The sequence below is a fragment of the Triplophysa dalaica genome, chromosome 6 (genome assembly GCF_015846415.1).
Source record: "Triplophysa dalaica isolate WHDGS20190420 chromosome 6, ASM1584641v1, whole genome shotgun sequence".
Taxonomy (NCBI): Eukaryota; Metazoa; Chordata; class Actinopteri; order Cypriniformes; family Nemacheilidae; genus Triplophysa; species Triplophysa dalaica.
Window position 1 is genome coordinate 24,470,475 of NC_079547.1, and position 23,682 is coordinate 24,494,156.

General features: G+C 38.5%; 1 protein-coding gene across 5 annotated transcripts in view; it reads right to left on the minus strand.

Annotated features, from left to right (window-relative positions):
- Positions 1-19,835, minus strand: part of LOC130424489 (R3H domain-containing protein 2) — a 34,674-nt gene extending 14,839 nt beyond the window's left edge. Inside the window, exons 1-2 of one of the 5 annotated variants that reach the window (XM_056750177.1) lie at positions 19,379-19,835; positions 200-354 (exon numbers count right to left, since the gene is read on the minus strand). The gene's annotated coding sequence lies outside the window, so the exon portion shown is untranslated. Of the gene's footprint in view, positions 1-199; positions 358-12,637; positions 12,775-19,378 lie in introns of those variants that run through there. The other 4 variants (XM_056750175.1, XM_056750176.1, XM_056750178.1 and 1 more) reach the window with 4 other exon arrangements.
- Positions 19,836-23,682: the final 3,847 nt, after the last annotated feature.

A 23,682-nucleotide genomic window follows, 5' to 3' on the forward strand; every position in this document is an offset into this window, starting at 1 on the left:
AAATAAAGGTATGAATCGTAATTTGAGGATTAAAGAAATAACAATATTTACTGAAATTTGGCTAAATGGGTCTAAAGAGGAAAAGCGGCAAATCAATAGACAGTTTAAGATCAGTTATAGAAACATATAACATACATGTGAATGTGTAAAAATGGACTGAAATATACATGCAGTCATAAACTGATAAACTATTCTTTACCTGACACACCCGGGGCTGTAGTGCGATTTATGTGTGTGTGTGCGTGCGTGCGTGCGGGCTTTAAAGTGCTCCTATAGCTGAGAAGAGGGTGGCAGGTTTATCATGATGAAAGCATGTGTTTTCAGACTTCCTGCATCCTGCACAATGAGCGCCACCTGCTGGAGACAAAAACACTGGTTTGACGAGGCTTCAGAATCAGGACTAATAACAGTACAACCAAACAGTACAACTATGCACCAGAATGCATGACTGCAAACAGAATCAAAGTCTGTGCGCAGTGTAATACTACATGCTATTCCGATTCGACATCATTACGTGCTTTAACGCAGTCTAGTGGTTCTCCTTGAAAACAAGATTATTTCGCTTTTTTACATTTTACTTTGTCCGATCAAATGACTAGAAATAGTAGGAAGAAAAGTTTATATTCTGGTTGGTTAATTCATAACACTGGTAATGACAGGTCAAGCACATTGCATTGTGGGATGCAGTTTTTCCCTCTGTGTGCTTTGGTCGGGAAATGCACATTTTGTTAATGTATGTCATCTGGGAATTTTATACGTACAGAAGACAAACATACCGGGACAGTATACATATTGCAAATACAGAAGGAGCAGTATGTACATTATGTAAATTTATATGTAGAACATCTCTTTAAGTTTTGTACTGTTCATCACCGGGTTTTTCAGATAAAACTTGAAAAACTGAGATCAAAAAACCCTATTAAAACAAAGAGACGGACACAAAGTTCTTATTAAGCACACCAATCCAAACGCTCGACACACTCCAAAGCACACAGACATTGAGGAAAGGAAACTCCAACAGTGACGTCATACTGCAGAGAGACGGAGCCAGACGGGTGGAGGGAGAGAGAGAACGAGAGAGGGCTTGAATAGCTGGGATTCCCGACTGCAGAAAAGACGTCACCAGGAGCACATGACATCAGTAACCAATCGCTCTCACACACGCCAATAAAACGCACACACACACGATCAGTGTGCCGCAGCAATGAGACGTTCTCGAAAACTCGCAAGAAGGAGAGACTCATTCTGAAGATGAAGTGACACTCAATGACGGGAGCGCCCATGAATGTGCCATAGCGCTCACTCTTGTTCTCTCTCTCCTCCTGTTGCCAAGGAGACGCCACGGTCATACTCATCTGCTACCATTTGTGTTAGAGAAGAAAAGGAGAGCAGAGAGAGAGAGAGAGAGAGAGAGAGAGAGAGATATTAAAAATAAATACGAGACATTTACACAGCCAATCGTCTCTCAGCGTTCCGTTACAAGTTACAAAATAACAGACCCACACAAATCAGATACAAAAATAACACACGGAGGAGAAACGCAGTCTGCAATCCATCTCTGGTATGATTGGAACAAGACTGAAATAATGGATTTAAACCAAAGAAACATTTTCACACAGTCTGCTCGTCTGACGGAAAAGACGGATGTGGTTGTGTAACACCGTATGTGTGTGTGGGCTGTGCTTATTGTGTGTTAGGTGAATACTCACTGATGGCCAGATCACTAATGCAGGAAAAGTGCGTCACAAAAGGATTCCCTGCTAACAACAGCCATCACACACACACACAAACACACAAAGCTTGTGTATGTTAGAGCGACTGTCGAACATCCTGCTGCACACAGATCGAGTCATGAAGCAGCAAGTAATGAGAGATGAGGAAAGGGGGGTGAACAGCAGAAGAGGGATCGAACCCATGGGGGGTGGGGGGTATGAGTCAGAGTCGCTCCCTTAGGAGTCGGTGCATGTGAGGAGGAGGAAGATGACGTCAGTGGATCTGATGATCGGTGAGGAAGAGACAGTCCCATCACAGAAACATTGCACACCAATAACTGCAACAAAATATTGCACAAAAAGGGCAGAGACCGTGTTCCTGTCTTTGAGGGTTTGATGATTCCCACATACAGTACGAAATTATAAGTTATAAGTTATAAGTATAAGGTTGTGTGTTCCATCCCTTTTTCAAAATGACTTGATAGTCAACCTCGCTAGTAAGTGTTTTGTGAACAGAGCCCCAGGTTCTGTGATCATTCGCCAGATGCACAGCCTGTGTGGGAGCAAAACCTCCATCTTACATTCTCTAAAAATAACAACAGGTTCACTCTGGGCCTGTTTTGGCTCCCGTTACAAACCTTATGCAATGTTCCGCGTTCAAGAGAGAGAAAATTCTCAATGATGAAATCGCCACTCCATTGGACGACGCCTCCGCCAATAGGACGAGGAGCTCCATGGCAACAGGCTCTGTCACCAAGAGAGAACAGATTTCCCTCCGCCCCATGTGGTGCACATCTGGCCCGTCCCCCAATTACATGCACACTCTCGCACCTCTGTGAACCGCCCCAATTACCCGTGCGTGTGTTTAGAGGGCAGAACCAACATACTTTTCCCCCACCGCTGCCCCCCCACTCCGCATCCGTTCTTCTCTCGGTCATCCGTGCCGCCTCCATGCAGAAAAGGATGCCAATTATGTCTTCCGCTTCCTTTCGGCTGACACAGGTAGCAGGAGACATAACTACACTCCGATACAGAAATAGCGCAGAATATCTGCGAACGGAACTTTTCATCACTTCTGTATGCTAGATCTCTTGATCCCGGTTTCATTAGCGGTGCTAAATGAGTGTCAGAGGGTGTGTCGTCTGTACATTAGAGAAAGGCGTGAGAGCAGGTTAGACTTCAGGAACTGGACTGAGCAGTTGATCTAAAGCTAAGAACACATCGAGAACTCCCTCTTCATTTGTCAAAGCATCAGTATAACATAAGTATATATATATATATATATCATATTTATATTTAAGGACTTGGCAGATGCTTTTGTCAAACGACTTGTGTTTCCTGTGACCAAACCCATGACCATTACAAATTTAACCTGAGCCACTACACAACCACCCAGACGGCATTAGAAACCAGTTAGACATCTCTAGTAACCCATTACAAGCGAGCAACCACCTACAGCACCACAAAATAGCCAGAAGTCATTTTCTGCAGAACTACTTAGCAGTTAACTACAGGTAAGGTAAAGGAACCACATTACAGATTCTTACCAGCATTCTCCTGCTCAACATCATTCAGAGCATCATCTGAAGATAGCGTGTGATGTACACAAGAGGAAAACATTCACAGATACACAAAGAGCATCTGATATAGCCTCAAGATATAACCAACAACTGTATTTTGTTCACGTCCATCACAGGACTATAATATAACAGCTTGACTATGGAGCTGCGTGATTTATGTCGTTGCAGAAAAGTAATTTGACAAAGGTTTGCATGATGAGAACCATTAACATCATCAATGTTTGAAACGTCTCGCCTAAAAATGACAAGCTAAATTTAAACCAATTAGTTGTTGCAAACCTGTATAAATATCTTTGTTCTGTTGAACAGGAAGATATTTGGAATATCTTTGTGTTCAAAAGAACATTATACAGGTTTGGAACAACTTGAGGTTGAGTAAATCATGACAGAATTTACATTTTTGGGTGAACTATGCCTTTACGATAAAATATTTGAAAAATGTAATATAAAAAATTAATCAGATCTGCAATTTGGTTATAACTTTATTCAATTATATTGGCAGAATTCATAACTACTTTCAACAAGAGACATTTGTGTGTGTTGGTCCAAAAATAGATACAGAAATGTGGATTAAGTAGATCTGAAAATATGCCATTTTGGGTGTCAGATCATTGCATTGTGGTGTTCTTTTTTTTTTATATTGATACAATATATCCTACATCAATGCATCTTCATTATCACTAAATTCTTCACATGTAACATACATACATCTAGGATAGGTCTGCACGCTAACATTAACATGCACCTTAACCCTTACTGGACATTCACACTAGAAGCTATAAATAAAGTCCTGGTTTGGGAAAATGAGGAGCAGACTAATGTTAACAGCCCACGCTTGTGTTCTATTAGTGTATGAGACCGTCAGATTCACTTCAGCCTGCAAAATTCGCTATTGCCTTGCAAATTCACTTATTTCAGAGAGACTAGAGAGACTGGGGGCACATTCCCTAAAATTACAAATTCTGCCCGATGTTTTGATGCAAATCATGCAGCCTGAAATGTGCATGTGCCGCATTCGGTCTGTAATGTACCGGTGTCCTCCGTGACGTGTTCAGCTCTGGCAGTGCCTGATTCACACTGAGCTGAGCCATCTGCTCAGGTAGAGCTAGCCTCCAAAAACAACAGCACCGCATCCACTGCTGCCCATCCTGCACACTCGCGTTCTCTCGCTCACCCTCTACCTCAGTGGAAAAACACTTCTATTTTCATCTATTCCCCCTACTGCTTCATCAAAAGAGAGAGAGTGAAGAGAGGCAAGCAGAAAAAACGCTTAACAAACCTTTAACATAGAGATACTGAAACATGCGCTCTGATAACCGTATTACCTCAGCATATGCCACAGACTGGCATTCAAACTATGGGATTAAAATACTGTTAGGCCAGACACTCAGGAACACATCGGACTTGTCACTTATCCTGTGGGTACATAACGGACTGTTTGGCCCGTCACTGACCCTGTGAGGAGGCAAAGTATTTTACAGAATGCAATGCTCGGAGTTTAGACACAGGAGAGCATGCACGTCGCTACTAAAGCATCAGGGTCAGTAAAATGGCAGCATACCGGGCCCAATGAAAGGGCACTGAAGGGTTAGTGAGGGATCTGAGCCAACAACCACGCTGCCTAGAGTAAATGACTGATGCTCATCAGCACCAGTGTAAAGTTACATCCCTAAATACACCTCTGACAGCGAGACGCAATTATTTACAGGAGTGACAAGCTCATTCTACAATCGCATTCCCTCAGAGGAAAAACACAGTGTATATACAGTCTGACCTGTGCCAAGAGAAAAAACACTGAAACTATGGAAGGTGTCTTTAGTTGAATGTCACTTACAGGTTTTGATACCAGAAAGATGTTAAACGCAGCAATTTGTAACAACAAAGTAACAAAATAACCCAGAACCTTCGACCTCAAAATAATGGGTCTCATTCACTAAGCATGCGTATGCACAAATTTGTTTGAGAAACCTGCGTACGTATGTTTTCACATACAAATCATGATTCACTAAAACGTTCGTATTAAATGTTATTCTAAATATAAGAGCAGGTACAGTTGAAAGCACACGTACGCAAAACTCACCAGTATCTTTCCTTCTCTCTCTCTTTCACTCTCGAAGACAAAATGACAAACCTATGTTTCGTCTTAGGATAATAGTTAGGCCTATATACTTTAAATAATAAATATACCTACACGTAGATGTATATATATTTTTTTATAATTTCATCATATCAAGTGAAAGAGTAAGAAAAGCTGCGTTAGACTATAGCTCGAGCTGCGATGTTTCTTGGAATAACTGCGCTTTTACAGCCGGCTAACGGAAACTCTGCAAACTGCGTGTCTGTATAAAAGGTGTTTTATTGTGTATGAACTGACTTTGTGGACTGTGCACTTGGAATGACTTGCGAGAGCGCTTCCGTAGACAAATGGGGTTGCATGGAGTAACTTTGACTTAAGTGACGACAGGTGGACTGGGAGTGTATAGAATACTCCAAATTCACAAGTATTAGGATGAGGTTAAGAAAAAAAGTTGTGTGCATTCGCATGTGTTATGAATTATGCAAAACGTTGACACAAAACACATGAACTTCACGAACGCATGCTCCTTCTCCTGCTCTCCTGTAGCCGTGCCATGTGCTTTTCTGGGAGAATTGTCCAATAAGGGACCAGGAAAGGTTGTTGCAAAACAGTTTTATATATAAAAAACTTTCAGAAACCTGTAAGATCTTTCTAAGGTAGTGTATCGAGCACAAAAATACTACGTAATACACCCAACTTGTTTTTTGACAAGTTTACCATGTTAAGCATGAGAAGACAGCACGTTTAACATTGTAAAGAAGTCATTATGCATGACACATCACTGCAGGGCGGCTTTAAAACTGAAAGAAAAGTTGAAGAGTTTATCCATCCACAGGCTGCTGAAAACCAGTGAGATCACAACACAGAGTCTGCTTCAAACACCATCTGATTACGGGAGCTTTTCTTTATCTTTAGTTCACACATCCTTACCAATTTTTAATTACAGGTGATGTTTTGAAAGCTCCATGTTCCAAAAAGTCTTGTTAAGATGAGAATTATTACAACTTTACAATATTACACAGACAAATCAGTACAAAACCTCAAAATAGCATGTTTTATATTAGCTTTTCTTCACATAGTTATTTGACTTCAAAAATAAATTAATGCTATGAATGTTTAAATGAAAGACTAAAAACAAGTCTGACAACATGATTGTCCAATAAAAAACTACAAATGCAAAGACTTGGCTAACAAATTCTTAAACACTTACATCAACATAAACACCACTTTTCAAGATGTAAAAACTGGTCCAGAAGCACATCAGGTAAAAAATGACTTTTTTATAAATCTTACATATAAAATTAAACCTTAAAGTTATTAGTTTGAAGGGATCCTCCACGCAAAAATGAAAATTCTGTCATCATTTATCAAACACAAAGAAAGATATTTGGAAAAATGTTAGCAACACTCATTTCTGGGACATCATTGACTACCATAGTAGGAACAATTGTGACATTTTTTCTGATCTGTTGAGCACAAACCGAGATGTTTTGAAGAATTAAGAAAAAGCAAACAGTTATGGGGCACCTTTAACTTAGCAGTGATTTTTTTTCTACCATGGTCACCAATGATGTCCCAGAAATCACAGTTGCTTACATTCTCCCAAATATCTTTCTTTCTGTATATCAGAACTAATACATTTATATAGATATAGAACAATGTGGGGGGGTAATTCATAACATTTTGGGGAGGAGCACTGCTTTGATATCTTGATTCGGTTATAAAGGTTTTGTTGATCGTATTTGTGCAGTGTTCAAAAATTATATCAGGACGTTCTACTGGACCAGTGTTGGACATCCGTTGTTTACATTTTCCAAAGTGCTCTATATACGTTGATCTGCAATCAATGTACAATTAATAACTCTAAAACATATCATGAAGAAAAAGACATTGACTATAACATTTGGATTGTAAAAGGGATGAAGATGCAGCAAGCTGCTCTTGTGGACTGGTATTGATTTGATGTCCTATGAACCTCTCCAAACAACACACAAATGCTTTACACAGTTTTCCCACGGTTGCTCATCAGTATGCAAAGGAGTCATGGACTATCAAGAGCAGACAGACGCTCAAACGCGACTGCCCGATCACTGAAGACCATCACGCACTTAAACCATGACATTCTCAATCCAATTATTTCACTGGAGACAAGACACAGTCACCTGCATGTCAAATCACTCATGCCTGAAAAATGAGAATTATACAGCTCTCCTCTGATTAAATGCTAGTTTGTGGAGTTACGCTTGCTAAACAAACTCTTTAAAACAGATTTCATACAGTGGCATTGTGAATGTAACAAGGTGCTACCTGTGTTTGGCACAGCTGGCAGCCAATGAAACCCTGGCTCAGAGATCACATGACAGGACACAGTGTTTTTTCTTTCTTAATGGAAAGCATGCGAGCCATTGAACACCACGCAATGGATTCACAACATACAGTGGCGACTGTAATGACTATAAACGGATTGAGATCGTGTGGCACATTACAAATAAAACAGAAGTGAGTTAAATGAGATGCTTATGTCTGTAACAGCTCGATAACAACAAAACAACAGGATAAATATCTATTTTCGAGCGGGACATGTTGACTCAGCGATCTGACATCTTGCATCGCGCTGTCACTGGGTTTCTCATAATCTGTGTGAGTCATGACAATATGTCCAGTAATTCTGATCTTCACAATCGCTCAGCTGTTAAATGCGTCATTCAAAACTCATTCATGTCATTCATATTTATGATGGCAGGGGCACGGGAAATCTAGGAACATTTTCAACGAACGAAACAGGCGAGTTAGCATTAGGGATGTGGGTGGTTTAAACAAAAGTTTTGTAAATGTCTAGTCTAAAACTAAGAATGGCCCAAAAGGCGGTCAAAAAATTTGGTATAGGGCCTTTATGTAATGCATTTGAATGCAATTTGAATCAAACTGTTCAACCCATATTAATGTAGCTAAAACAGGCATATTTGTTCCACTTTCCTTACGTTATGATCATTAATATTTCTTCATTTTCTGATGCGCCAACCCTGACTTGATAGTTTTGGCAGATGCAAGAAGAGACATGATTAGCATTTGGTTGCTTTGGGTGGTGTTTGCCAGGGCTTAAAACATCTATACGAACTATAGAGTCTATACGAACTTATGAAATAATTTTTATTTTCTCCTAAACTCTAGAGTTTTTCTGACTCTAAAAGTTCAATTAAATTTAAGTAATCAATTTAAATAAAATTTTAGTAAAAGTGTGTCTATTACACTGAAATCATGAAACTTAAAATATTAAACAACAATTTTAAAAGCGTAAAGGTGAATTTTTCATTATTCATTTATTTAAATGATGTTTAATGAAAAAAAGATTGCATTTTTTTATTATAATTACAGGGCTAAGTGATCGAGTTTATTCGATCACTATTTTGTAATAAACACTATTATCAATTAATTTTTTTTGTGAGACAATTTCATCTGTTTTATTCTGTGTGCTGAAGATGCATTCACCGCATTTAAAGCTCATTCTGCAATCAAATAACGTCAATCCATCTTTCACGCATTGAATTTTAAATATTAAAATATTGATATTTATAATTTAGTATAGCAGTGGGTTGGCTTTTGGGGCTCAAGCCACGAATGCTTTTTCCAAAGCCCCGATTCTCTTCAGGTTTCTAATATGAATTCATACGGTACACTTGGTGGCAACATTGAGCTTTTAACTCTGTATTCCTCCACTCCAATAACGTTAACCTAACCAAGGAAGACGTTAAAACAAAGGTATATTAAAGTGTGCAAATAAAAATGCTGAATCTTCTGACAGTAAAACTTTTCAAATGGGTCATTATTACAGTGGCTCCGTTCTTAACAAAGTATATATCGTAACTTTGAATGTGTTATAGTTATTTGATGTGAATACTGTTAACTGATGCAGAGATTATTGGTTAATGGCTGATGTTAACACACTGAATAGTCAGCCTGCGGGCCATTGATCAATGTGGGCCGGCCCACTCCAAAGATATAAAAGAAATAATAACATAATATTGCCCACTTGTTACTAGCTGTTCTCGTGATTTCTGTGCCCTACTGTGTGCAGCTACAGTAGCCTCAACAGCGGCTAGCACTCGTCAATGTCAAGAAGTTGACCAATCAAATGAGTAAAGAAAGGGTTAATGGAATTTCAGTCAATCAAATTACAGAGAGCAAACAGAATGTCAGCCAATCCAACTGAAGAAGACCGTACTTTCAGCCAATCGGCAGCTGGGCACTTAACAGAAACCATGCGTGAATTCCAACATGGAGATGACTGACTGTGTAGTGAGATGTAAGAAGGCCAAAATAAAGCCAACGGTTTCCAGAGATGCAACTACTTAACAGGCCTCAAGATTAGTAATGCTGTTAATTTCAAATTCCTAATCTACCTTTTTTATGTAACTTCATAGTTACAGGCTTCCAACAGACATATTTTAAATAATAAAGAAAAGAACACTCATGAAATAGTAATATAGCTGCCATGAATGGGGGGGGAAAAAAAATCTCCTTCGGGAGCCATGTCCTTAGATTTGGGCTAAGCCCACAACGTATACAACGTCTGGCTCCGTCCCCTGGTTAACATAACAGTATGTGGATCTAGATCATTATTTACTTTTCCGATTTGTGCCTGCATTTCGAGCTTCCATCTGCGTTTTCTGCACCGCGGCAATAAGAACCAAATACAGTTTGGTTAGGCATGGATACCAGTAAAAGTATAATTGTTCCACTTTGATATGACATAGTGTGCGTAAAAGCTCCCCGTTTTCCTCCTTCAATACACCCCCAAAACTCGTCTTTCAAGTGGTCATTTCTGAACACGCTGCGATTGGCACGAAGGAAACGTATGCTAGATCTGTCCGAAACATTTTGTTCCTGATTCACTTTTAAAAACTATTAATATTTTTTTACAAGCATATTGTTTTAATATGTATTTTAAAATGTTTTTACATGAAACATTAAAATGAAATTCATTTGAATTATAACATGTTGTGTAATGTTTTCATCTAATTGACTAGTAGGAGCTTTACCGTTCAAACGACTAGTCGACTAGTCTCGCACATCCCTACTGAGCATCAATTAACATACTTGAGCTTTCCGACATGCTCTTCATTTCTAAATAAATGAGATTCTAAATAAGCGAGTAAATAGGAAAGCGACGGATTCAAATGAGGAGAAATGCGTCTAAATAACAGTGTGCGAGTGCTGGGTGTTATTAATAGACACAGAGAGTTTTTTTCAGGGGGGCCATTGTGCAATCTCTCCATTTCTTTCATTTTCTTCTCATCTCTACTGAGAATTCACCCTCTCTCTGTTTCTCTCGCTGACACTGTTCTAGCACGCAGTGTTCAAAAATAACCTGTGTGTGTGTTTGCGTGTGTGTGAGGCTCAGGTGGAAATGTACAGGGGTGGCTCGGGCTCTGCAGGAAAACACGCATTTATCTACGAATGGAGGGGGGCCAAGTCATATGGTCACAATGGATTTGCTGATAATAAATGAAAAAAAATGAAGCAACATTGCAGATATTTGCTCATTAAGACTATAGTATGTGATCTGTTCCAAGTTAAAACTCTAACCTGGTTTAAAACACAGATCTGTTGTGTGATGGATGAATTCCATTTAAAAGCGTCTAGCTGCAGATGCTTAAATATCATCTTCTGATATCATTCTCTAAATCTGAATTTAAGGTGTGCAAACAGTGATATTCTCACAAAAACAGCTCAAAATGCTTCAAGGACTTAATTCAACACTTGGATCAAAATATTCATTTGTGTCACTTAAAAATGTTCATAAAATCAAAGGAGAAATTTAAAGAACAAATACATTGATGTAAAATATATACTGAGCTGTTAAACGCTTGAAAACATCAATATTTTCAAGAGAGGCTGATACCTTGCTTAATAAAACATTACAGTATTGCATATAGCACTAAGTTTGTCAAATTCAATCTGTATTCAAATTACTTCAAAAATTAACAATTATATAACCAACATACATGTTTTATTTTCAAGTTTTTTTTTAAGAAAAAAAACAATTTGCAAACCAATGCAATATGCACATTTGCGACATTTCGATAATTTCGATACATTATTAAGCCCTTATTTCCAGTCCTGGTGAGCTACATCGCCCAACCTTAGTACGGGAGAAACGTCTCGGGGAGGACTGGAGGTGAACTCCTTTATAAGCAGTTTCTAAATATTTTTGCCAAGTTCCCACCCTTCTGATGACCGTTATCAATCCATCACGCATGTACTCATCACCCCCACGCTGACATACACACATACATCTGCTGTGTGACATGAAAGACTCTCCTGAAGCGAAGCGCCCTCAGAGTGGGGGGATGAAACACAAGGACACAGTGGAAGGGAATTCCTTATTACCTCAGCAAATGCCCTGCCTCCCTCGCTCGCCCGCTGTCTCTGTGTATCGACCAGCACACAAGTGGGCAGACAGCGACCCTTCACAATACTGCAAACACACACCCACCCACCCACGACCGACTGACCCACACACACCAAAGCTTGTCATTCAGTCATCTCTGTAGTCACGGTTCAAGCTCACGATGCAAGACAAGTCGATTCCACAGAGGTTAGCCAGCTAAACATGACATCTGAAATGATGTTGAATGGGTGGACACGAAGAGAGTAAACTACTCAGTTTAAATTACATTACGTCAAGTAAAGTGTCCTAGCAGTATCCACATTTCAAATTTCGCATCCAAATCTGCCATACTTAAACAGATTATGTAACCGATAATCCCATTTCTGCAGTGCAAAATATGTGTTGCAACAAAACGACAAAAAAATGATTGCGCCAATTTGCATGTAGCTCTACCTGACGTCAGTGAATGATGTCAAAACCCAAGGCACATGAGACTCGGAAAGCTGCAGTCGACAACATGCGCGCAGACAGATGCAAGCACAACAGCATGCAACAGCCCTGTTCACACGTCAATGCATTTTTAAACAGTCTTACACAAACTTCAGCGCATCTCGTTCCAACTCTCTGACCCATTTTCTCTTCTTCTACCCCTGCTGGCGGTCACAGGGATTATGACTACATCTCCCATAATGCACTGGAAGTTTTAGTCATACTTGCAATGATAACAGTCTTAGAAGACAAATAAAGTAAGAACGCATCTGCGTGAGAGATCCATCAATCTAAAACAAATCCATCGTAGAACTGTTTTGCTAAAACAGTCCTTAATCAGCTTTCAAATGCATGCATGGGAGCAGATATGCACCGCACACACTCTTACTGTATTCAGTGATGATCCGTCCAGAATCAATTGCATTTGGTCCTGACATGCATCGCGGGAAGCAGCGAGCGCGTTTCAGTCCACGGTAACAGAGAACAGACAGATCTCCACCTCTCCACTCTGCTGCCTCCCTCGCTTCGTGCCTGACGCCCCCCTGCTTTTTCTGAATGAAGCACAGACAATCTCTCTCTCTCTCTCTCTCTCTCTCTCTCTCTCGGAGCGAGCATGCGCTCATTTACCTCTCTTCCTCTACCGCCCGCCCAACTCTTTCCCTCGTTGGCTCCCTCTCTCAAGGCACCTGATGAGGACCTCAACATTCATTTCACTGATAACAAAATAAAATTATGAGTGACCGACAAATAAAAATACTGAATCAACCAACCAAATAACAAATCACTAAGATCAGGCTCTGTAAATGGCAAAAATGACTTTTTCTGCCAATTAGAAAAGGTAAAGGGATTAGAGGGCGGGGTAAATGGCAAACTCTTTCAGCATCTCTAAGACTTCAGCATGAAACTGATGCTGATGACATAATGGCCGGACTGGACGTCATATGTGATCAGTGATAAAGACCTGAACTACTAAGATCTAAACTGCACATAGGTGTCAAATCATGTATAGATTTCATACAAATGAACTTTAAGATGGAATTAATGAATATGATAGGGGTATCCCAAACATGTCGGGCTGTTTAAAAGAAATTGCTTTAGATAGTTTTAAAGGTCCAGTGTTTTAAATTTAGCTACATCTAGCCATGAGGTTGTAAATCGCAACCAACGGCTCACTCCATACCTCCCTTTCGAAGCACTCCTGTCTGACACAGTATTAGGATGTAGTCACGTTTTCGCTTAATTGCCGAAGGAGATAAAGCAATTACAAAATGAGCTTTGTTTAAGGCTACATGGCAAATTCCATGTAAGGGATGTAGATACACCCGCGGTAAATAGCTCATTCCACGGCAATAAAAACATAAAGCTTCATTACGTAATGTCTTACATAATTTTTTACTTTTGTTTTTTTTCGGTGCATGTGATTTATGTAGTCTACCCATCATCAGAACGACAAAAACGTACTCTGATACAAGCACATAAACTCATAAGCGAGTAAATTATATGAAAGCTATAACAAACATGGAGAAAGAACACACTGTGCTTTCCTCTCAGTGGGAACCCTGCCTATGCAATAACACTTTAGCCCGCATCAGGGAATCCTGATCGTGACAACAGTTGTCAGGCCTGCGTAGCTCTTTATTGAATAGCCATAGAAACTAGAGCCGTGTGTTCGTGTTGGGACGGTCAGCTCCTCTCGAATTCACTGTCTATCTACAACAGGACAGGTTTTCTGTAGATCACTGGTAAGAGCATTGCGTTAACAACGCAAGGTTGTGGGTTCGACCCCAGGGGATTGCACATACCTATGTATAAATGTATAGGATAATGCAATGTAAGTCCCTTTGGATAAAAGTGTCTGCCAAACGTAAATGTTGGACAGGACAGAAAGATTCTTCTTCCTATGTTGGCCTTGTCTTCCTCACCTGTGTGACTTTATAGGCAATCTACATAATATAATCATTGATCAGCATACATATAGACAGAAACGCAAACTTTAAATGCAAGAACTGTTGCAGAGACTCGCACTGGCCATCTTTCTAGCTTTAACAACGCTTAACCGGAGTGCATGACACGAGTGGATGAAATCAATCAATACATCGAGCGTTATGGTAAACACTGAAGTGCAAACGTGAATTGAGAATTGTTACAGAGACTTTACCCGCACCAGCATCATTTCAAACATCAACTTAACCGGAGCCAACGAGACGAGTGGATGTAATCATTTATGAGCACACAAAGACAGAAACTACATGCATTAAATATGAGAACTGTTGCGTAGACTTAGTACTGGCCATCTTTCTAACATAAACAAAGTTTAACCAGGGCGAATGAAACGAGTGGATGAAATTATTGATCAGTGCACATACATACGCCACGGTAAACAAGGGAAAGGTAAACAAGCGTACACTTAGCGGCAGATGTGTCGGCGCCAGGCCACGACTAACAGGGGGGCAACTTGGCTCCCAGTGGGAGGGCACACAATCAGCATCATTAATGCAAAAAAGTCAAAACTACCACATTTGTCCAAGGGCCCACTTACAACTCGTGCAGGATGCTATTTTCCGTACAAGTGAACAATAATAACATAAATTAAACAATATTACCACACACAGTCACAACAAAAACAACAGGTTGACAATTATAACCTACGCTGTGATAAAATGCTCCTTCGCCCCATGGCTTGCTAAAAGTAAATGAAACACACGTACCGTTTAAAATAGGTTTAGGGCCCGCGTGTGAACATTAAACCTCCTTAAAACTGTGATCTTCCATTCAGTTGTAAACTAACTGAGCCTTCCGTTTGAGAAGCATATCGAGCGTCTGTCACTTTGCTAATTGCGAATCATCTTTTTTTACAAAGTAAACATATAGGCCGGGCTACAATTTTCATTACTACTTTGTTTAAAATTCTTTAAACGTTAAAAATCTAATTAATTATTTTCAGTATGTATTGCATGAGTTTTAAAATGTGTCAAATGAGGAGGCACAACAACACCTTACCGAGACTCTGCACTGGCCATATTTTCTAATATGAACAATTTTTAACTGCTGCAAACGAGTCAAGTCTGTGAGAGGAGGCGGGGCTCTGTTGTCACCGCGTTCACATGCAGTGTCTGTCAACTCACTTTCGGAAAAAAAGAGAGAGCGCGGGAACGTGCAGCTGGTATCGACACATGGGACATGCATATTGGAACAGATTCAGATTTTTTGGTATCGATACGTATCGAAATATCAATATTTTTGACAACACTAACCTACATCAACAATGTTTGGCTAATAGCAGTAAGTGAATAAACATGATAGAAAGACAGCGCTGTACTTGATTTTTAACTGTGAGCAGCATGCAGCTGAAGTGGTTTGACCAGAGAAAATGATTCATAATTTATCTGCTATAATTTATCGGCCTGCATTTTATAATCGGCAGATACCGATATCATTAAAAACGACCCAAAATCGGTCGATACCGATATGTCCAATAATTTATCATGCATCCCTATTGTTTACAGTACATGTATGAATCGCATACCAGCATGACTTCTCAACTGTTTTCCCTCATAAGAGCCTTTAATTTTCAGTGTTTACCTCAGTCACTGACATCCAACAACCATTAATAATTTACACGCAGAAATTCACAGAGAGAGAAAGCAAGAGGGAGAGAGAAAGCATGAAGCGAAAGCGAGAGAGTGGGTGAGCAAGAGCAAGAAATAAAGAGAGAGAGAGAGAGAGAGAGAGATAGGTGGTTGTGCAAAGAGGAGGGAAGAAGAAAACAGAGCAAAAGGAACCATGTAGTGGCAACACCAAATGAGGACGAACGAGAGAAAGAGAGAAACAGAACAACAGATGAAGAGAAAAGCGGGAATTAGAGGAAGAGATTAGAAGAAAGGTGTGAGATGAGGAGGAGAAAAATCACACAGCATCATGGATCTGGGAGGCTGAGTTGAGCGAGCGAGCGAAAGCGCGAGGGAGGTGCAGCACACGCTCCGGCAGGCGTCTATAAATAGCTCTTCAAATCTCTCAAGAAAAAACACACAGCATACTGCCTGCACTGCTGCTTTCACACCAGAAGACCAAAATCCACACAGCACACATCATAATACAACCATAACATGCAGAATAACTTTGTGTGTTTGTAGGGCTTAACATGATTTCCACATTCATGGCTATCACAAAGACAGTGGGATGAGACTCAAACCAAGATCACAATTTTAACCCCTTAAAGCTGAACACGAGTGAGCCTGATATCTTACAAGCACTGTTACATGTGGGTGGAATGCGCCAAACATATTCACAAATGCGCTTTTGCTTCGAACCAATAATATTACTATACAAACACGATTAAGCTTAAGGGGAGGGTTCAGGGAGGAACATCCAATTGAAATATCTTTCGCAGCATTTTGAGTCGAGGAACCTGAGGCCGAATTCACAAAACACTTTGTAGGGGGATTCTTTCAAACGTAAGAACATTCTTATATTTTGTCTTAAGAACAGTTTCGTGACTCTGGCCAATGTTGTTGACATCTATGTATTGCTTTTACCCAACGCCCATTTCTATCAGATACATTTTTATACTCAAACACAACACCAAATCAGTTGCTGAAACACAAAAATCTTAACACATTCAAGGATCTTTAATAAACTCATTTTTTTCTGTTAAATACGGCTACATTAAAGATGTTGTGTGCTTAACAACACAATCAAACAACCTACTCTCTCTACAATAAAATCTACACTGCATCTGCATTCAATAGCATAACATTTAACTAGTCTTGCTATAGCAGAGGCAGTAATGTATACCCGTACATTTACCATGTGTTAAATGAACATTATCACACGGCTCATTTAAATGCTTGATTCTGATTGGCCAGTCCAATGGTTGTTATTTTCAAATATTAAAAATAACAATTTTCAAATAACAGCGTTGTTATATTTTTAAATAACAACCGCTCAAAAATAATAACACCCTCTAACCCGGATGCTGCAAATCATTTTGAGAAGGCCAGTTTAATATTAAACAAAAATGTATTGTAAATATGTCTTTTAATAACATATATGCCATTATATTTACAAAAATATTTACAATTGATTAAACCAAATTGCCTGTTCGTGACATTTAAACGTCGTTTCTTGCTTTAAACCGAAACTAAACAGATTTTTCTCGCATAAAGTCTGCATTCTGTAGAAGTTTGCTGATAAAATTCAAATTCACATTTTAAGTCTAGTTTTTTTCTCATGTGGCAAGTAGCCGTGTAATAAGTGGGAAAATGTATAAGCAGCCAGCTGTTGTCGGGGCTTATTTCTGCGATAACAACCAGCTGCCTGTACATTATCCCTTACAAGTTCTATTTGACACCTGTAGAGCAACCGGTGAGACGGTGCTAGCAAGGCCGAGGTCATGGGTTTGATTCCCAGAGAATGCACATTCTAACAAAATGTAAAGGCTAAATGTCTTGTAAGTTTCTAAGGACAAAAGATTCTGCCACAAATTAAAAACAAAAACAATTTTGTGCTGATCATGAAGAAAAATCTAAAGAATATTTTTTTACGAGTAAAAATTTTTTAAGCGCATTCTTTTCTTATTTGATTTATTAGACATAATTTAGCAATACATCTGCATCACACTCTTGTCAAAGATAACAAAAAAGTTATAACAACTTATTTCCATTGTGGTCCCTGAACCACATCCTATACTCTTTTTTTGTCGCTAAAAGCATGACCAAACAGGTCAAAATTCTGAATAAACAATATTTAATAGAATGTATAAAGCCCAGGCAATGTGTCAAACTTTCATAAAGAATTTTATTTGAATTTAGATAAACTCCTAAAAGGGCATGAAATAATTCAAACACATCCTATACAAAACTATCCACTCAACAGGCAAATGTATCAATAAATAAAGCCTCTTTGACCACAAGGCATTTAAAATGATAGTTCACCCGAAAGTGAAAATTCTCTCATCATTCACTCATCGGCTCATCATTTTAAACCTTTATGACGGACTCTTTTCCGCTAAACACAAAAGAAGATATTGTGAATAAAGTTGGTAACCGAAAAGCACAGGCCCCAATTCACTTCTAATGTATGGACACAAAACCACTGCAAGACAATGACAACCGTTAACAACATTCTTCAAAAAAACGTCTTTCTTTTTTGACAAAGAAAGTCATACAGGTTTGAAAAAACAAGAGAGAGAGTTTGTGAAATGAACTTAAATCATATTCAAATATACTTAAAATCTGAAAATAATATAACCATTTCTTGGTTCTTTGGCACTTCTGAAAATCAACAGCCATGTTTCACTTGTGCAGCCTATAGAAACTAATATGACAATATCGTGAACCTCGGCGATATACACATTCACAATATTTTGATCTCGATTTTGTGCAACCCTACATTGGCAAAAGAAAACCGTGTTCAAGTTCATTTGAAATATAAATAACAACAGTGAGTTCTTTTAAAAATGGCAAAAGCATTAACCACTCCTTACACTGTTAGTCCATTACGTTCATTAAAACAGAATAAACTGTCAGATTTTTACTGACAGGTGAACTTCCCTCACATGATATTATTGCAAAAACGGACTGTGGCGGTGCCATGAGCCTCAACGATATACCATGACAACATCGCGGTGAGCATAAACCGCGATTCGCTGTACAGACAAATACTACAGAGTACGATCAAACGTGTTGCCATTTCAAAACACTACGTTATCATCATGATACCACTTGTGTTTATGGGTAAAAAACACAGCTTAGCAGTCCGGCTAGCGCACGTGCTATCGGATTAAATATTGACATTTCTCTGCGAGTTTACGCTTAAACACCTCACGACAACCGCGGCGGTTAAACAGGTAAAACGCGGCTGTGTGGCGGTGCTAAGCGCAGCTCCGGTCGGCTAACAGCGCGAGGCTCTTTAACAAGCGCGTTGTTTAAACCCGCACGCGACGCGACCAACTTCAACGCTTCGAGTGGCGTTGTATACAGACAGTAGCGTTCTGGTTTCACCGCATCAACTCAATCAGGATCTAAAGTAACTTAACGAACATTGAGCGTCATTCGGCAATTGACGCGTCGTTTCAACACCAACGTAAACACACCGATTACCTGAGGGGTTTAAAACGCGAGTCACTTACCGTTTAATCATTCGAGTTTGTTCGATCCGGAGGGCGTCCGAAGCGTCTGTCCGCGCGTCGTGGCGTTGATTTCCCTTGAATATGAACGCAGAATATTTTTGACACAATATCGCTTCATGAACTAGCCTGTGGCGGCTAGGCGAGCACGAGCTCAGTCAGAATGACAAACGGCCGCCTCACGAGCTCGTAATGGCATTACTGGTGCTCAGGGTGGGCTGTGTAAACATGTTTAAACGGACAAACATACCGACCACCCGGTAGCCGAAACACGACAGCCCGCTGCCGCTTAATGCCGTTAAATCACCACAGAGCACGAGTGCGCGCGCAGCTCTCGTCGCTCCGACGACTGTCAACAGAGCGCGGCGATCAAACCAGAACTCTTGTGGGCGGGGACCGTGACGTCAGAGGCAACGCGTATAAACACATTTAAGTTACTTATTTTCACAGTCATGGAGCCAAATTTCAAACTCTAGAACTTTATTGTTCAATAGTATAAGAACGTTTTAGTAATACATAATATTGTCTAATAAAGCTTTGAAAATATTATCGGTTTGACGTACTTTCCTTCATCCATGGACATGCAATTTGTCAAGCACCAGTTTGTTTTGCAATCCCTGTTTTTCCCCTTTTTCATGTTATTATTTCTTTCTCATCGTTTCATGTTGTGTATATTTTGTTGTGAGCTTTATATTAGCTTACATAAATGTAGACTATATTCTTATTGTAACTGGAGAATGGAAATTGAAGTGCTTTTAATTGTTGAATACGTTTGGTTATTAATACGACTCAAAATGTGGGTGCCCCTTTTTCGTTTATTTATATTGACAAATAAAATATACAGAATCAGTGAGAATGTAAAAGCAACACCTCTATTACCTTTCAAATAACTAAATCTAAATTAAACTAAACTCACATTCTTTCTGAATAAAACAGCGGAATAAAATATACATAGGAACTTGAAAAGGGCAAACATGCATATTTCAAATGATACAAGCAAACAAGAACTTCAACACTCTTTTACGTCACTTACGTGTTCTATCATAAGTGAACAGAAGATGTCGCTCTTTCACATAAAGCATTGAGACTTAAAGGGATACTTCACCCAAAAAATTTAATTCAGTTATCATTAACTGTATACATTTCTTTGCTCTGATGAACACGGAGAAAGATATTTGGAAGAATGCTTACCAGACTGACTACCATAGTAGGAAAAATTAGTCAAAAGTGCCCCAGAACGATATGCCGTCTTACATTCTTCAAAATGTCTTCTTCTAGTAATTTTTCCTAATATGGGAGTCAATGGGGGCCAAGATCTGTTGGGTTATAAGCATCCTTCCATATATCTTAAAATTTAATACAGATTTGAAATAATTTGAAGGTGAGTAAATCTTGACAGAACTTTCATTTTTGGTGGAAGTCAAAAACCAAACCTTCAAATCCAGTGGTATTTTACACTTAATGCTTTGCAGTGAACAGGTTATCCTAAAAACGTAAACCAGTTATACAAGCTTTTAAACTACTGCCAAGTCACACACAACCAGCCAAAAGTGTTAACACACCTGCTCGTTCTTTATTATTTTCCATTTTTTTAATAATTGTCAAGTCAGCAAATATTATTTCTTTAAAAAATGTACCTTCTTTTTCCTTTAAACATTAAGAAATAAATTATAATAAACTTAGATTACAGCACTACAAAGTTCTAAATAGTTTTCACTTTATCTAAAATGCCGGAGCAAGACTATTGCACATTTTGACCTTTGTTAATTTATAATAATTCTTGGAAATAAATTTTTTGCTACTTGCTTTGGCTTTAATACTTGATGCAAACATGCTCTTTGTCACACTGTTTTTATTTCTCTTTAGTGGTCGAGTTCATTCTTGGAATCCAATATTCTTCTGCTAAAAAATCTAAAAGCGATCTTTACTGCACATCACATCGTCCGTTATTCACACACTTATACAAATAAACATATTTGGGGTTTCTTTAACATTTCAGTGTTTTTAAAAGAGGAGTAAATCTTTGAAGCACAAGTGTTTGTGTGGGATCTTAGACCCTCTTGCCGGTCAGATACATTAAATTGGCCTGGTTTCAATGTGTGTACTACCTATCACTTGTTGATTTTCTGAGGTCAGAGTGAGAACATTCCAAATTAGGCACATCATGAACTCAGATTACTTTTACCTTTACCCTACTTACTGACCACACTAGATAAAACTCTATTTTTAAACATATTTATTGTATAAGAATTGCAGATCAAGGTCAAAGTGAAGCTATTAAAACAAAAAAAAGGTAAAAATGGCTATTTAAGATGGCTATGGATAAGAATTTATAATGGAGTCTTATCTCTGTACCCGGTGAAAAAATCAGGTGAAGGTTTTCAGAATGTGTCTATACCTGCCCTGTGGTCTGTGACATAAACATCACATGCCTAGATTTGTAGATTTCATTAATGCACACAAAGGGCATGTTTAAATCTAACATTCTTATTAAAGAGATACAAGAAAACGAAACAACCTAGATAGGAAACAAAACCCAACTACATTAAACCAAATCACAGAACATCCTGTACCGTTCTGACAAACAATACATTTGTACACCTGACAGGACATCTCAAGAGTTGTGTGATTTAGAAATTATGATTTTTGTGATTAGACGTAGCAAATTCCACATAAAAAAAACAAAAACACAAAATTAATAAATTAAGTCAAAGCTGATAAAAATAATCACATAACATAGAAAATGTTCACACATTCAAATGAATGCGTTTAATTCTATTAACACAGTGACTTCAGCTCATTAAACACCAAAACTAGTTTACTTTCTAGCAGATGCAGCAAATGCACCCAGAGGTGATGTCATAATGAAGTCAGGATTAAAACTACATTCATTATAAAACACATATTAGCATCACGTGCCTAAGCATCGCACAGTTGTGTCCTAAGTTCACATCTATATGGACCAGTGCATGTGCACCTGTGACACTGACGTCATTGTGTATGATGCAATATTAAGTCTTCACCTGTAGGCGGCGACAGCACACTGAGCACCAGTGCATCTTCATCTTGCATTAATGATTTTTTTATTTAATTTCAACTTAAAAATACATTCAACCTAAGTGTATAGGTGTTACCCTTACATAGTTTTAACATGTTTTTGCTGTTTAATTAATAATGTCTTATCACAACCATTCTAAATCACACAACTCTTGAGATGTCCTGTCAGGTGTACAAATGTTCTTTGACTTGGTCTAATTTAGTTGGATTTCGATTATCAAGGTTGTTTCGTTTTCTTGCAACTCTTTAATAAGTATGTTAGATTACACATGCCCTTTGTGTGCATTGATTGATGAAATCTACAAATCTAGACACGTGATGTTTATGACACATTCTGAAAACCATCATCTGATATTTTCACAGCATATAGAGATAAGATACCATTATAAATTCTGATAACACTTTAGTATAGGGACCAATTTCTCAAAAACCTAAACCTAACAACTACCTTACTCCCAGTGTTGGGTGTAACTAGTTACTAAGTAATTAGTTACTGAAATTTAATTAATTTTCCCTTGAAAAAGGAAAGTAAGGGATTACTCATATGTTTTCTGTAATTTAATTACAGTTACTTTTGATGTAATTAAACTAAATACTTTGTGAAATATCTCAACTCAACTCAACTCAACTTTATTTATATAGCGCTTTTTACAATTTCAAAGCAGCTGTACATGAGACACATTGAATACAAGTATGAATTCGAAAGCAGCCCCCCCGGCCAGGCAGATAGTGCAAATATCTGCGTGTGCAATAGTGTAATTGACATCAAAATTCAAAGTCTTACTTTAAAATCTGTGCTTTAATGTATATTTCTCACATTTGTAATACTTTGGTTAATAATATTATTTATTTGAATGAATTAAATAAGCAGTTTCATGTCTATCCTTGAATCACTTAACTAATCAAGGTCGATGTAGGATATAGAAAGAGTAATTTGGACAGTAATCTAATTACACTATTGAATATTTAATTAGTAACTAGTAATTAATTACTTTTCAGAGTTACCCAAGACTGCTTACTACCTATTAATAAGCAACAAACTAGTAGTTTACTGAGGCAAAAGTCATAGTATTAATACAGAGAATTGGACCTTAAAATAAAGTGTGACCTAAATTCTGATCCATCACATGTAGCCACCATCTTTAAACAAGAGATGCACATGTTGTTTGTGTACTTTTTTAATAATACATTATTGAGGTAAATAATTAAAATGTGGGTTTTCCTATTATTTTTTGTCCTTTTTTGTTTTA